The sequence below is a fragment of the Sminthopsis crassicaudata genome, chromosome 4 (assembly GCF_048593235.1).
Source record: "Sminthopsis crassicaudata isolate SCR6 chromosome 4, ASM4859323v1, whole genome shotgun sequence".
Lineage (NCBI taxonomy): Eukaryota > Metazoa > Chordata > Mammalia > Dasyuromorphia > Dasyuridae > Sminthopsis > Sminthopsis crassicaudata.
The window spans coordinates 118,751,220-118,766,995 of record NC_133620.1 but is presented as its reverse complement, the minus strand read 5'-3'; the positions used below and the strand labels follow the sequence as shown (position 1 = coordinate 118,766,995).

The 15,776-nt window shown below is 35.3% G+C and overlaps 1 long non-coding RNA gene across 1 annotated transcript in view; it reads left to right on the top strand.

The window, feature by feature from the left end:
- Window positions 1-15,776, top strand: part of LOC141541092 (uncharacterized) — a 23,572-nt gene that overhangs the window by 7,048 nt on the left and 748 nt on the right. The window contains exon 4 of the long non-coding RNA XR_012481653.1: window positions 13,965-14,162. This is a non-coding gene — a long non-coding RNA (uncharacterized LOC141541092). The remainder of the gene's footprint in view (window positions 1-13,964; window positions 14,163-15,776) is intronic.

Below are 15,776 nucleotides of genomic sequence, written 5' to 3'. Positions count from 1 at the left end.
GGAAGGAAGGAAGGAAGGAAGGAAGGAAGGAAGGAAGGAAGGAAGGAAGGAAGGAAGGAAGAAGAGGAAGGAAGGAAGGAAGGAAGGAAGGAAGGAAGGAAGGAAGGAAGGAAGGAAGGAAGGAAGGAAGGAAGGAAGGAAGGGAGAGAAAGAAAGAAAAAAAAAGAGAGAGAGAGAGAAAGGAGGAATTTCCATAAGAGGAAAAACTCGGGTACAATTAGAGCTATCTAAAAGGAAGGAAGACATAAAAGAACCAAGACATAAACTCAGAAGAAAACAATGCAAAAATAGATATAAAAACAAACAAACTCTCAGGACAACTAGATACTACAATGGCAGAGCACTGGCCCTGAAGTCAGGAGGACCTGAGTTCAAATTCATCCTCAGATGCTTAACACTTCCTAGCTGTGTGGGCAAGTAATTTAACTCCAATTGCCTCACAAACAAACAAAAAAAAAAAAAATCAATTTGTAAAACCCTCAAAAGAAAAATGTTAATTGGATGTAACAAAAAATTTTTTGGAAGAGTTAAAGAGATCAAAGTGAAAGAGGAGAAAATAAAAAGGGAGTGATGCAAGAAAATTAGGAAAAGAGAATTAGCAGCATAGTAAAAGAGAGACAATAATACTGAAGAAAATAGCATCTTAAAAATAGAATTGGCCTAATGGTAAAAGAGGCACAAAAATTTACTAAAGAAAAGAACTCCTTTAAAAGCAGAATTGGTCAAATTGGGGGTGGGGGGAATACAAAAGCTAACTGGAAAAAAAAAATCATTCCTTAAAAATTAGAATTGAGCAAGTAGATTTAGCAGCTTCTACATTTAAAATAAAAAAAAAATCAGAGGGCCTTGAATATAATATTCTAGAAGGCAAAGGGGCTAGGATTCAACCAAAAATAATCTATCCAGCAAAACTAAGTACAATTTTTCAAGGCATGTAGACGTATGGATAATGAAACAGAGGATTTTCAAGCACTCCTGATGAATAGACCAAAGATGAATAGAAAATTTGATGTTCAAACAGAAAACTCAAGAGAAATATAAAAAAGGTAAACATGAAAGAGTAATCATAAGAACTTAATAAACTTAAATTGTTTACATTCCGAAATGGGAAGATGGTACATATATCTGCTAAGAATTTTATCATTATTAGAATAATAGAAAAAGTTTACTAGATATAGAGAGCATGGTTATTAGTTGGTTATGTTGGGGTGATCTCCAAAAAATATAGAAGTCAGAAAGTACAGGGAGAAGGGGAAAGGAAGAGGTAAGATTGGGAACTTTTTCTCACATAAAAGAGAAGAACTTTTATAGTAGATGGAGAAATGGGGGAGGTAGGCAATGCTTAAACCTCATTCTCATAAGAAATAGTTCAAAATGAGAAGAACACAGACTTTTAAGGAGAGGAGAGAGAGAGAGAGGGAGAGAGAGAGAGAGAGAGAGAGAGAGAGAGAGAGAGAGAGAGAGAGAGAGAGAGAGAGAGAGAGAGAGAGAGAAGGATAAACAGAAAAAAGTGGGATGGAAGGAAATATACAATTAATAATCATAACTGTGAATGTAAATAGAATGGGCTAACCTGTAAAATGGAAGTGGACAGCAGAATAAATTCAAAAACTGAATCCAGCAATATATCATGTACAAGAGACACAGATGAAAAAGAAAAACATATACAGTTAAAAGAAAACTACAATAGAATTTATTATGCTTCAGCTAAAGTTTTAAAAAGGCACGGGTAACGATCACAGCCTCAAACAAAGCAAAAGCAAAAGTAGACCCAATTAAAAGAGATAAGGAAACTCCATTTTGCTAAAAGATATCATAGACAATGAAGTAATATCAAAAATGTTTCAGTGTTTTTTTCTGATAAAGTCATCATTTCTCAAATACATAGGGAACTGAGTTAAATTTATAAAAATAAGAGCTATTCTCCAATTGGTAAGTGAACAAAAGATAGGAACAGTTTTCAGAAGAAATAATCAAAGCTATCTATAATCATTTATAATCAATTTTTAAATGCTCTAAATCACTATTGATTAGAATAATTAAACAACTCTGAGGTGCCATTTCATACTTATCATATATAACAAATGTTAGATAGGATAGGGAAAGTGGATGCATTAATGAATTGTAGGTGAGTTGTAAATTGCTCTAACTATTCTAAAAAATTATTTGAAACTATGCCCAAAAAAATTAAAAAATTAAAATAAAAAAATTTTAAAAATTTAAATTTAAATTTAAAAAAAGAAAAAGAAAAGAAACTATGCCCAAAAGGCCATAAAATTCTGAATACCCTAGTACTACTAAGTCTGTCCCCCAGAGATCCAAAGAAAAGGAAAAAACTTGTATGTATAAAAAAATTTTATAGTAGCTCTTTTTGTGCAAAGATTTAGAAATTGAGGGGATGTTCATCAACTGGGTAATGGCTAAACAAATTGTCACATATGATTGTGATGAAATACTATTATGCTATAAAAAATGATGGGGATGGGGATTAGGGTCCAAAAGCATGTCAAGACATGGATGAACTAGATCAAAGTGAAGTAAGAAGAACTGGGAGATCAATGTTCATAGTAGCAACAATGTTGTAATAATGATGAGCTGTGAAATATTTTGTTATTTTGATCAATAATGATACAAGATAATTCCAAAAACTCATGATAAAAAACGATGCTATTTACCTCTTGAAAGAGAACTGATAAACTCTAAGGGCAAATTTAAGTTTGATTTTCTCATTTTTTTGTTGTTGTTGTTGTTGTTGTTTTGGGGGGGAGTGATATGGCTGATATGGAAATATCTTTTGAATGAGTATAATTAAGGGTTCTCATAGGGTTAATTATCTTTCTGCAAATGATTCCTGGATCTATATATCTAGCTCTAATCTCTCTCTGAGTGGCAATCCCATTACTAACTGTCCTTTGGACATTTTAAACTAAATGCCCCATAAATATTTCAAACTCAACAGGTCCAAAATAGAACTCATCATTATTCCCCCTTCCAAAAAAACTATCCTCACTTTCCAATTTCCCTATTACCTCTTAGGGCCACTAACATCTTCTTAGTCATTCGGGCCCGTAACCTTAGTATCATCTTCTATTTCTTGCTTATACTCACCTCACACATTATCAAATTTGTCAGAATTTCTCCCTTTATATCATCTCTCCTATTTGTACCTCTCCCTTTCTTTCCATCCATACAGCTGCCAACTTAGTCCAGGCCCTCCTCATCACTTTTACCTTGGACTATCAAAATACTATTTAAACCTATCCTCTTGCCTTGATTCTCTCCTAATTTATCACTTACTGCCAAAGTATGAATCTGATCATGTCACCTTTCTACTCAACAATTCTAATGGCTCACTGTTACCTCCAGGATTAGATATAAATTCTCCTTCTCTCTCTCTCACATCCAGGCCCCATTACCTACAATCCAGCTACATTGGCCTACTCACTGTTACTCCATGTCCCTTTCTCTCCATGTCATTTCACTGGTTTTGCTTCATACTTAGAATCTCATCCCCACTTCTTAACCATACTGACTTCCTTCAAGACTCAATAAAAATGTCACTTTCTACTGAAGCTTTTCCTATCTTTAACCTCTAAGATTGTGTTGAATCTATTCTGAAATATCTTGCAAATACCTAGTTATTTTATGCTTTCTTCTTCATTAAAAGATAAGCTTCTTGAAGACAGGGGTTGTATTTCTATCTTTCTTTATATTCCTATCCCTTAGCACAAATGCCTGATATTTAGTAAGGGCTTGATAAATGTTTGTTGACTTACTGATTGGGGGAAAGGTTTAGCACATTCAGAAACTCCAGTTTGGTCATACTATCTTTTATATAATGGTCAATGGCATAGATTCATTCGATCATAGTAGTAGAAAGGAACTTGGAAGCCCTGTTTCGTTCCCTGAGAATGAATTCTCTATATATTATTTTTAAATGATCACTTGATAACATGGAACACACCGTCTTATAAGGCAACCCATTGCATTTTCAGATAGCTCTAATTGTTGGCAAAATACATTAGTGAGGTTAATAGGGTGAAGTTAATAGGTTCTCCTATAATGGGAACTTAAGGTTATAATAACCCATTCACAGAGAGATCATCTATCTTTTTGAGAATTCAGGAATATTTTTTGGGATAGTAATCTAAGTCAGAATTTAAAGTGCAGTCTTTGTGTGTGCATGAAAGAGTAGCTATTGGGTGTAAGTGTCAAAAGTCTGAGGCCATATTTTAACTCAAATCTTCCTGACTCCAGAGTTTATGCTCTATCCACTGTGCCACCTAGCTGCCCTAAGGTACAGTCTTTAACCCAGAAAAAAATCTCTCTCTCTCTCTCTCTCTCTCTCTCTCTCTCTCTCTCTCTCTTTCTCACACACACACACACACACACACACACACACACACACACACACACACACAGTGTGACACTTAATTAGTCACATCCTTTCCCTGTGCCTATGTTTTCTGACTGTTTAAACAGAAGGAGCAATATTAATTTGTTAAGTACTTGGAAATACAGTGAAGAAAGGTGTTCCAAGAAGACCAAATGTTATTTCAAAGCAACTGCAGGGTCAATAAATTTAGATTTTCCACCAACATGATTGCCCTACTTCCTGCACTATGCTGTTATTCCAACTCATAAATACTATAGCTGTTGCTCTAATAAGAAAAAACAAGAAACATTCCTCGAATGTCTTAGAGTGAAATACTTCTGAAATCCCTTGATTCCCCAACAGAAAACATATTTAAAAGAAGAATAGTCATGAATCAGTAACAGCTGCACCAGACACCTGTTATTTATTCCCATCATTAAAGTTTCCATGGCATTTCATAAAGAATTGGGTATCTTTTCCTAGAGAAATACCCTGAGTTCTTGAATATATCCAACTGTTTCCTAAAACAAGAAGGCTCTACAAGGTACATTTATTAGCAAGGCTAGCTCTTGGCAAAGTTGTTAAATTGGCAGAGTTGATTTTTTTTAGCATTCCTCTCCTGAGCTCCCCAGTCCCCAGCACACATCTTGTCCCATTCCCAGTGTTCTAATGGCATTTCCTGATAATATTCAAGGTGTGAGCAATTCTAGGGTATTTATGTTTTTATAGGAGACTCATAAACACCTAAGGAATAAATTTCAAGGGTGTTTCTTCCCTTTATTCATTCAATGAACATTAGTCCCTATCATGTGCCTTGCATGAGAGCTTCAAAGCAATGGAGTTTTTGGTCCAGACCTACAATTTCATTGTAGCAAATTTCTGGTAAGGAAACTTCCTCTATCCATGAGCATCTGTAACTTAAAGTCAAAGAGTTATCTAGGACACAAAGAAGTTAGAGTACTTGCCCAAGATGACATAAGTAGGAGTTGTTTGAGGCAAGCCTTGAACCCAGATCTTCCTCTCTCTAAGGTGAACTTTTTTTCTATTATACCACACCACCAGTAAGAGGGAAAAAAAGAAATAAAGCATCTTCAAAAAGCTTACAGTATTGCAGTGGGTAGAAAAATATATGCAGGCATGATCCAAGGCAGATTGCCATGATAAGTTGTTGCAAGAGTGGAATAAGGAAAGTTCAATGTCTAGGAAATAGAGTGCTGGGCCTGCAGGCAAGAAGACCTGAGTTCAAATTGAACCTCAGACAATTACTGGCTGTGTGATCTTGGAAAAGTCACTTCATCTTTATCAGTCTCAGTTTTCTCATCTGTAAAATCGAGGTCATAGAGGCATGTTGAGAGGCTCAAATGAGATATTTATAAAGCACTAAGCACAGTGTCTATTACATAGTAGGCACTTAATAAATGCTTCTTCCTTTCCTTTATCTTCCCTTTTTTTCTTTCTCTTCCCTTCCTTTACCTTGTTTTTCCTCTCTTTCTTTCCTTTATCTTCCCTTTTTTCTTTCTCTTACCTTCTCTTTCCTTTCTTTCACCTATTTTCTTCCCCTTTTTTACCTTTCCCTTTACAATAAACCTAAACTTAAAGATTACTGCCTGCTCCTGCAAGCGGGGTGGAGCTCAGCAAGCCCTAGTAGATGAGAATACTCTTTACCATCACAAGCACATAAAAGCAAAACTGTGCTCCATGATGGGTGGCCAAGTGAACCAAAAGAGCTTTTTACATGCTTTGGCCAGAATATCATACTTCCTTACCCAACCAAAAGGAGAAAATGAAAGTGTAAATGAAGAGTCGAATTTCATTTCCTAGAACTCTAAACTTCTAGAGGCAGTGAGGCTTTCTCTGAAGGCCCCCCCCTCCAAAAAATGGACATTCCCAGGTCAGGTAAAACTTTTAGGTGATTATTAAAACACACACACAGAGAATTGCATCTGTGTTGACTATATATACATATATTTAAACAAACAGCATAAACATTCTCCTAATCAAAGGGGGTTTTTTTTGTTTTAAAAACAGCAGAAACTGAGAGAAGATCACATGGCAAGGCCCATAACATGCAGCAGTAGTCCTAGCTGTGTTCCCTATTGCCTAGTCTTCTCTCTCTAAGTGTGGTGGCATCTGGCTCAAAGGGAATAGAAAGTCCCAATTTCTGCATTGAAAAATATATGAGGTTTGGGGCCTCCACTCTTATGCTCCTTTGAAAATTAAGCAATAGAAAGAGGAGATGTGATCATAAGTTCTTTGACCCATAGATACCTCTTTCCTTTCTTACCATCAGATTTTTTTCTCTTTATTTTTGGCATTGAAAACTTTGATTAGGAGAATGTTTGGTTGGTGTAGGATACTCACAAGCCTATCTTTCTATATTATAGATATTAATCCTAAAGATATTATTCTAAGAAAAGCAGAAGACATTCACCTTTGCAAAAAGCATGTCAAGACATAAATTCCAAAATAAATTTTCTATTTAAAAATAATTCATTGCACATGTTTAACATATATTGGATTACTTGCAGTCTAGGGGAGGGAGGTGGGGGGAAGGGAGGGAGGGAGAAAAATTTGCAACACAAGGTTTGCAAAGGTGAATGTTGAAAATTATCTTTGCATGTATTTTAAAAATAAAAGGCTATTATTAAAAAATAAATAAATAAGCATTCATTCTTGGATTCATCAATAGTATTGCATACAAATATTTCAATCCAAGGGAAAAGGAAAAAATAAACTCCAATTCTGTTTGGATACATCATTTACAAGTTCTGTAACCTTGTAAAATCATTAATGTCTTTGTACTTCAGTCTTCCTTTTTGTAAGACTGTATACGAATGTCTGTCCTACTCTAGAGTATTTGACTCTTGGAAGGGATTTAAATCATCCAATCAACAAACATTTACCATGTGTTTATCATATGCCAGGCACAGTGCTAAGCAGTAGAGTTAAAAAGATGGGGGTTGAAAAGACAAGCATTCTGGAGCCTAGGTACAACCTCACCTAAATGAGATTACCTGCACTAGCTATTATATGGACCAAGTTGCCATGATGGTGGAGAGAGCCAGACCTTCAGTGGGAATTTTGCAATTGTGGTCTACCTCCTGGAAAATCCAAAAACAAAACAGAGAGGACAAGCCAGAATCTCTCTCTTCTTTTAACTTATTAATGCCCACTCTCTAATACTACGATGGGACTGTGGAGAATCAGAGACCACTCAGCATTTGCCACATCATACCAAAAGTCTTTTCAGCCCTAGGTCTTCATGTGGCAGGAAGCAAGCCCCAAAGTCAGCTGGAACCAGAATGGAAAGCTCTGAGTATCTTCTTGTGAAATGGTCCCTTTAGACTAATTCTGTCTCTGCTATACATATAATAGGTTAAAACACTTTGACAAAAGCAAAAGATAGTCATTTTATCTTTCCCCTTTCTTCCCTATCTCTATTTTCCCTTTCTTTTCTTTCCCTTCCCTTCCTTTCCCTTTCTTTCTTTTGTTTTCTTCCTTTCTTCCCTTACTTTATCTTCTTTTCCCTTCTCTTTTCTATCCTTCCCCATACATCAGACCTAAACTAAAAGGTTACTGTCTACTCTTCATCTACAGAATAATCTGAAAATAGGGGTGAAACTCAGCAAGTCCTACTAGATGAAAATATTCCTTACAATCGTATGAACATGAAAGAAAAACTGTGCTCAATGATGGGTGGCTCTCTTAGGCTAAAAGTTCCAAAATGACAGGCCAACTATTTATGACAATTCTTCTTCTATAGTTAGCTTTTGAAGGAGAATAATTTAACTCCATTATATGAAAATGAAAAATATGACCCAAATTCATTAACAAATACTGTTTAGAGATACATATGTTAGACTAAAGAGGAAGATAATTACATTTCTGCTTTTACTCTATTTTCATTGCCAACAGGGAATTTGTGATTTATACAGAATTAACTAGTATAATTCACAATTTGAATATTCAGTTCACATCACCAACTTTCAGAAAAGAGAACATTGATAAATTGGAATATGTCTAGAGAAAGACAACCTGGATGGTTAGGGAATTGGAAATCATTTTAGATAAGTACCATTTGAAAGACATGGGGAAGCTGAAGCTAGAGAATAGAGATTCAGGGGAAGATGTAAGTATTTCAAAGCAGAAGTAGTTGAAAGGTTGTGATATGATGTCAGTAAACTTGTTCCATTTTATCCCAGAGGAAAGAACTCAAGAGTAATAGATGAAACTTACATTAAAAAATGATTGAAGGTTGATGTGATAATTAGTTTCATCCTAAAATATAATGGGCTACCTGAGCAGATAGTGGATTTTTCCTTCTTGAAGGCCTTTGTTGGGAGGATGAATTGTTTATACAGCAAATTCCAACTCAGATGCATGCTAGACAAAGGGGTCTCTATCCAGTCATTATACAGAGAAGATTCTCTTTCAGGTATACTTTAGACTGAGTAGCTGCTGAGGTCCTAATTATTTTGAGAAGCTGTAATTCTATGAATATATTTTGTTTATATTTGGTTGGTCAGGAAATTTGATTGGTTCAGGAAACTCCCTGTTAAAAAATCAATGCAAAACAGCAACTGTTTTCCAAAAGGTACTATTAAAGAATTAGTGGAAGCATCCTTGAGCAGACAGTATGTGCCTAAAGTGGATCTTGAATCCAGGTCATCTTAGCCAGTTAGTTCTCCCTCTCACTGCATGGCGCCCATAAAATTCTGTGGATGTTAGGACCTAATCCTAAAGGCTTTTATGCAGGTTATAGGTTTTTTCAGAGAAGAGGCCATTTTTAATGAATCTCAAACTGTCAACTCATATATCTTTGATTTGACAAGCTAAATCATATCCTCTTGGGATTGTGAACACCCCCTCCTCTAAACCCTGTAATATAAAAACTCTCAAATGCATGTCTTCCCCAAAGCAGTGTTAGAATGGGATTTTATTGTATTCAGCACTCATGGATTCCTAAAAGCAGAGTTACTTCATCAAATAGGCAGCCCAAGGCATTGGCCTCTTTTTATTGAGGAGGAAACTAAGAGTTTAAATGGCATACTCAGTGTTGCTTTAGGCCTAGAAATAGTACTTAGGGCTCTTACTTCTTAAATTGGCGGTCCATCTTTGCTAAGCCCTTTTGGGCATTGTTTATTATGTTGGTTATTTTCTGATTCCTTTCAGTAAGTTCTTCATGGTCTGGTGACCTTCTCATTTTGGTTAAGAATTATAGTAGGAAGTAAACATGCAATAAATATAGCTTCTAGTTTAGGTGTTATAATAACTCCCAAAATGACTAGAAAAGAGGGTCAATTAAAGGAACACTGTGAGTAACAGAAAAAGAAGCATGTCAAAGTTTTTAGGTTGATGTTTATAGTGCCACCTTTATGTCACGGAAACTCAACAAAATAAAAAGGTATTTCAGTGCCTACTATGTGTCAGATATTGAGTATGTGGTAATGAACAAAAATTTTTTATAGAATTTACTATGTTCAAAGTTCTGTGCTAGAAATAGCAAGAAATAAGACAGTCCTTTCAAGGATTTCACATTTAATAAGAGACAGCACATAATACGTGATTATGGCTCTAGTTAGAAAATAAGGTCCTTGGATTCGAAGGGCATCTTCTTTGATGTCATTTTCATTGATAAGATCATATCTGTTTCTGATGCTGAGATTCTTGGTGGTGAGAAGTAATCAAATTACAGGTATGAACAAAATAAATTCACAGAATTACAGTTTCTCAGATCTGAAGAAATCTCAGGAGCCATCCAGTCCAACCTATACCTCAAGAAGAATCTACTCTTTAAGTTAACTAGACAAGCAGACATCCAAAATTTAATATTTATTCAAAGAATGCTCTTCCATGCAAGTCTTCTCTTGCACAGATATAACATCCCCCAGTTCCTTCAATTAATCCTCATATTCCATGATCCTGAGTCTCTTCACCATCCTAATTACCCTTCTCTGATCACGTTAGTTCACCAAAGCCTTTCCTTTAAAAATGACACACAGAGAACTGAATTCAATACTTCAAATGAATTCTGACTGGAGCAAAATACATTGGTTTGCCTCTGTGCCTTTCATGATGCTCACATTAAATATTTTGATTGCTAATACCACACTCTTCTCTCATGTTGGGGCTGTAATCTATTTTTAAAATCTAGAACATTTTCAAACTATTTAGGTATGTCTTCTCACTTATGCTAGCACTTTTAATTAGTATAAAACAACGTTCTTCTATTAAATTCTATTAAATTTCCTGTTTTTCAATAAACTCCAATGATTAACTCCTTATTGCCTCTAGAATCCAATATAAAGACCACTGCTTTGCATTTAAAGGCCCTCACGACTTGGTGCCAGCCTACCTTTCCAGCTTTATATATAACTACCCTTCATTCACTTTTCCAGCCAAATTGGCTTTCTTGCTATTTCTCATATGCTCTATTACTTCCTATTTCTATGATCTTTGCACTGGCTGTCTTCCCCCATCCCTGAAATGTACTCCCTCCTCATCTCCACATTTTAGATTCCCTAATTTCCTTTGAAGCTCTGCTCGTGTCATTATCTATGTCACATGAAATTATGATTTATTATAAGTAAATGTCTTATTTGTATTCCTATTTTATATGTGTATATAGATGTAAAATTTTCTTGGATGAAAATATTTCACAATTGGAAAAAGTTTAAGAAGCCCTGTTCTATATGAATATATTTCTGATCCCTTCAATTGCCAGTGTCTCCCCTTCAAAAAAATATTGTCTCATATATCTTGTAGAGAGGCAACATAGCGTGGTGAATAGAGAGTTAGTCTAACAAGATCTGGGTTGAAGTCCTGCCTCTGACACATTTGTGACTCATAACTTCTCAGGGCTCTAGAAAATTCTCTAAAATAATAAATTTTGGAGAGAGTGTCTACTATTGGTAATGGGAGTTTCATTATCTGAAGTTCCCTATATCAGTGAATTCATGAATCCAATCTGCCAAATTTTGTAGCTATTCATATACAGTATATATACATTGTTGTTTTCCGCAACAGAATGCAAACCCGTTAACTATGAAAATAATTTTTGTTTGTTTTTTTTCTATTTCCATCACCTACCCAATGTCTGCACATCATCAAGGCCAAATAAATATTTTTTTTGATTGGGTGATATTGCCTCTAGGATCATATATAAAGTCGTCTATTTAGTATTCAAAGAACATTATAACTTGACCCCTTCCTACCTTTCCAGTCCTCTTCTACCTTTCTCCTCTAGTCTCCAGTGACTAGAGCCTCCTGGCTGTTTCACAAAAAAAAAAAAAAATTTCCACTCTCTGGACATTTTCACTGGCTGCACCCATGCCTGGACAGGCTCTTCCTCCTCATCTCTGTCTCCTGACTTCCCTGGATTCCTTTCTACCTTCTATAAGACTTTCCTGATTCTTCCTCAGTGCCTTCCTTCTGGTGATTATCTGCAATGTACCTTATATGTTTTGTTTGCACCTAACTATTTTCATGCTTTCTGCCTGAGAAAAGAGCCTGTATGTCTTTAAATCCAACATAATTAGCAAAGTGCTATATATAGCAAGTGCTTAATAAATACTTGTTGACTAACTTGACTGATTAATTTGTAAATTTGGCTAGTGGTAAGATTTTTCTGGATCCTTATTCTGTCATTAAGGTGTTAACTATCCCTCCTAACTTTGTATCAGATACAAATTTAATAAGTATTTATTGTCATCTTTACCCTTATCCAAATTATTGATAAAAAGCTAGACAGTAAAAGGGCCAAAAATAGATCACAGACTTTCCACTGGAGAACTCCTTCCAAAATGAAATTAAAACATTAATAGCTACTCTGAGTTCTAACCATTATCAAATCAATATCAAATCCACCTAATTCCATTATCATCTATTGCACAGCTCTCCATAACAGTATAAGAAAATTGGCTAAGTTCTTTGCTAAAATTTAAGTAAATATTACAGCATCCCCAGTGAGTATGGTAAAGATTAATGTAACATGACCATTTTTTATGAAACTATGCTAACTCCTTATAAGATCGATTATTTTTTAGTCACAACTATCAACTCAGGAATCAAAGTCAAACTCATTGACCTATAATTGACAGACTCCAATATTTGAAAATTAAGACATTTGTTCTTTTCTGGTCTATAGCATCCCCCAAAACTCTAAAATTTCTCAAAGATTATTTGACAATAGTTCAGCAATTAATCTGCCACTTCTTTCAACATCTGTTTGGATATAGTTCATATGGGCCCAATGACTTTCATCCTTGGTGACATTCAGTAAAATGCTCTCTTACTATCTCCCCATTTTTATTGATGTTATTGTTCATTTTTCATTCTCGAAGAGGACCAGTGACATCACAAGGATGATGTCTTAATTTCCCATTATATTTTGGGCGTCAACTCCCTGCTAGCCATTTTTTGTGCTGTCCTTTTCCATCTAAACTCATTCTTTTGACTGAGAGAACAAGCAAATGAATTAAGCAGTTCCTGCTTTTTTTCTTGGTCTCATCATTGACCCATTCACTCCAGCCCTATACTTCTTTGAGTCATTATCCTTTAATAAAGGATGACCCAAAATTCTCAGTGCAGTTTTAAAAGATTAAAGTACAATACTGCACTGAGACTTTCTAGAATACCCTGTAGAGCTTTTTAAAATAAAACTTTGTTGTTCTTAACTTTCATTATCAGTTTATTCTGAGCTGATAGTGGTGCTTTTGACACTGTTCTTCAATGCTACATTATCTTGCCTCCTTCTTCCACATATATCTTTGTAAAATGTATTTTAGTTTGATGAACTCCCTGTGGATCCACATGATATTTAAGTATATACATATAAGTATATCCAGATATATAGAAAATGATTATGGGAGGAAGAGCCCTAACAGCAAAAGGAATCAGAAAAGACATAATGTAGAAAGTTGCTTTTTAGCTGAGTCTTAAAGGAAACAGAGAGGCAAGAACAGAAGTGAGGAGGAAGTATACATTCCAGACATCGAGGATAATCAACAAAAAGGAATGAAGACAGAAGTTGGGGTGACTCTTTGAACAACTCTATCTTTTCATCCTAAAAATTATTTCCATTTATATCTTCAGAATTGTGTTTCTAACCCCCTCCATCCTTCCTGTCTTTTTATCCCTATAGAAGATTGATCCAAAGGATTCCACCTCTCTCTTCTTTTATTTGTATCTTGATATCTGTTCTATCAAAATCCCAAGTTAGACAACATCTGACTTTCCCTTCTTTCCCCATCACAAAACCTCAGAGGAAAGAGCTACTTTCCCCTAAGTACTTATCATTTCCACCTCAGCAACTGGATCTTCCCTGTCACTAAAGTAAATGTATTCACAAAAATACACAGAATTTGTGAGCCAAAAGATTTCTTAGTGGCCAGTTAGTTTTACCCATATCTAAAAAAAGAATTCTCACTATAACATATCTGACAAATGGTCATCCCACTCCGCTTGAAGACACTGAAGGAGGGGGGAGTTACTACCTGCAGAGGCAAGTCACTCCATTTATAGGGTAGCTCTAATTATTAGGGAGTTTGGCTTTTTTTCTAATGATATTTCTAAATCTGACTCTCTGCAGCTTCCACCTATTGCTCCTGGTTCAGCTCTCTGGAGCCAAACAAAGCAAGGATAATCCCTCTTCCATGTGACAGCCCTTCAAATACTTGAAGACAGTTACCTTGTACCCCTGAGTCTTCTTAGAAAAAGAAACCAGCTGCTATCTTAAAGAGACAGAAGCCAGACTTACCAACCCATTTAATAACTGCCTTTACCCAAGGTAAGACTCTCAGCAAAGTCCAACTAAGTTTCCAACTTAGGGTTAGAATTTCTGCAGCTGTGACATACCATCACAGTGGAAGGACAGGGAAGAACTATGTGATTACTTTGATTTAAGATGAATTAAGGTGAAAAAGTATCAGGGGAATAATTTCTTCTCTCTCTCTAAGACAGATGGTCTTTCTAAACAGGTGTGTTTCTGCCTCCAAAAATATTGTCAGGAAGATAATGGGGGGGGGGACAGAGTCACTTTTCTGAAAAGGAAAATATCAACAATAATTCCTAGACATCCTCTTGCTTTTATGCTGAAAGAAATATCTATACTTTTGCATACAATCTGTGCCTATTCAAGGACATTCAACTTACTCCTGTAAAATGAGGTTAGAACTGAAATGTTACAGATAAAACTCATGTAAATTAACATGAGACTTTAGAAATTTTTATTATTTCAATCAAGCTGGCTATATCTAAGGGGTCCATTCTTTCCGGAGTTGTCTTCTTTTGTTGATGCTTGAAACCAGACCTGGCCATTTATATCCCAAAGAGATTTTTAAGAGGGATACAAATGTACAAAAATATGCCAAAAAAATTATTTTGTGGTGTCAAAGACCTGGAAACTAAATGAGGCACATCAATTGGGAAATGGCTGAACAAAATATAGTATATGAGTGTTATAGAATAATAATGTAATACTATAAGAAATGATGAAATGAACAGTTTTAAAGAAACCTGAAAAGATTTTTATGAGCTGACACAAAGTAAAGTGAACAGAACCAGAAAAACAGTTTATACTATAGTCAAAATATTGTCAAACCAAACAATTTAGAAGTTAAGAAATCTATTCAACACCATGTCCAACTATTTTTCCAAAGGACTGATGATAAAGAATCTTCCCTATCTCTGGACAGAAGTAAGGTACTTAACATGCAGAAAGAGACATACTTTTTTTTTTTTTACATAACAATGTGAACATTTATTTTGCCAACTCATGGATTTTTATTTTGTTTTTCTTTTGGGGGAGGCAATTTAAAGAGGGGAAGGGAAATTAAAGGCATAGAGAAGAGAAAGTCTTGTTAACTTTTAAAAATTAGTAAATTAAAAAAAAAAAACAGTCCTACTCCAATCCTGATTTGCAAAGCTTGTCTTTTAGCACTCAGGGTCAATACTGCTTCTACCCTCTGACTTTTCCCATTGAGATGTTCCATTATTTCAACCTGATCTCCCTAATCAAAATTAGTCTAGTCTGTGTTTGGGAGTGGGGCAAGGGAGAGCTTGCTCTCAGCTAGTTATCAATGGGCAGTAAGAGAATAATCAGGCTAACTAAATTGTGCTAACCCCCTTAGGTAAATAATATTTTAATATCTCATTACTTAATTTCTTAATCAGTTAAAATGAAGTTTCCATGAGAGTGACTTAAGGACAAACACACAATGATGTGAATTTCAGGCACTCAGGCTAATAGATGAGGGAATTGGGGGAGGGGGGAGGGAGAAACAAAAAAGAGGAATTGCTCAAATCAATGCATGATACAGATATATATATATATATATGTCATGATATCATGTAAGGAAAAGTAACTTAAAGGTGTCACATTTCTAAGACCTGTTCTGAGAAG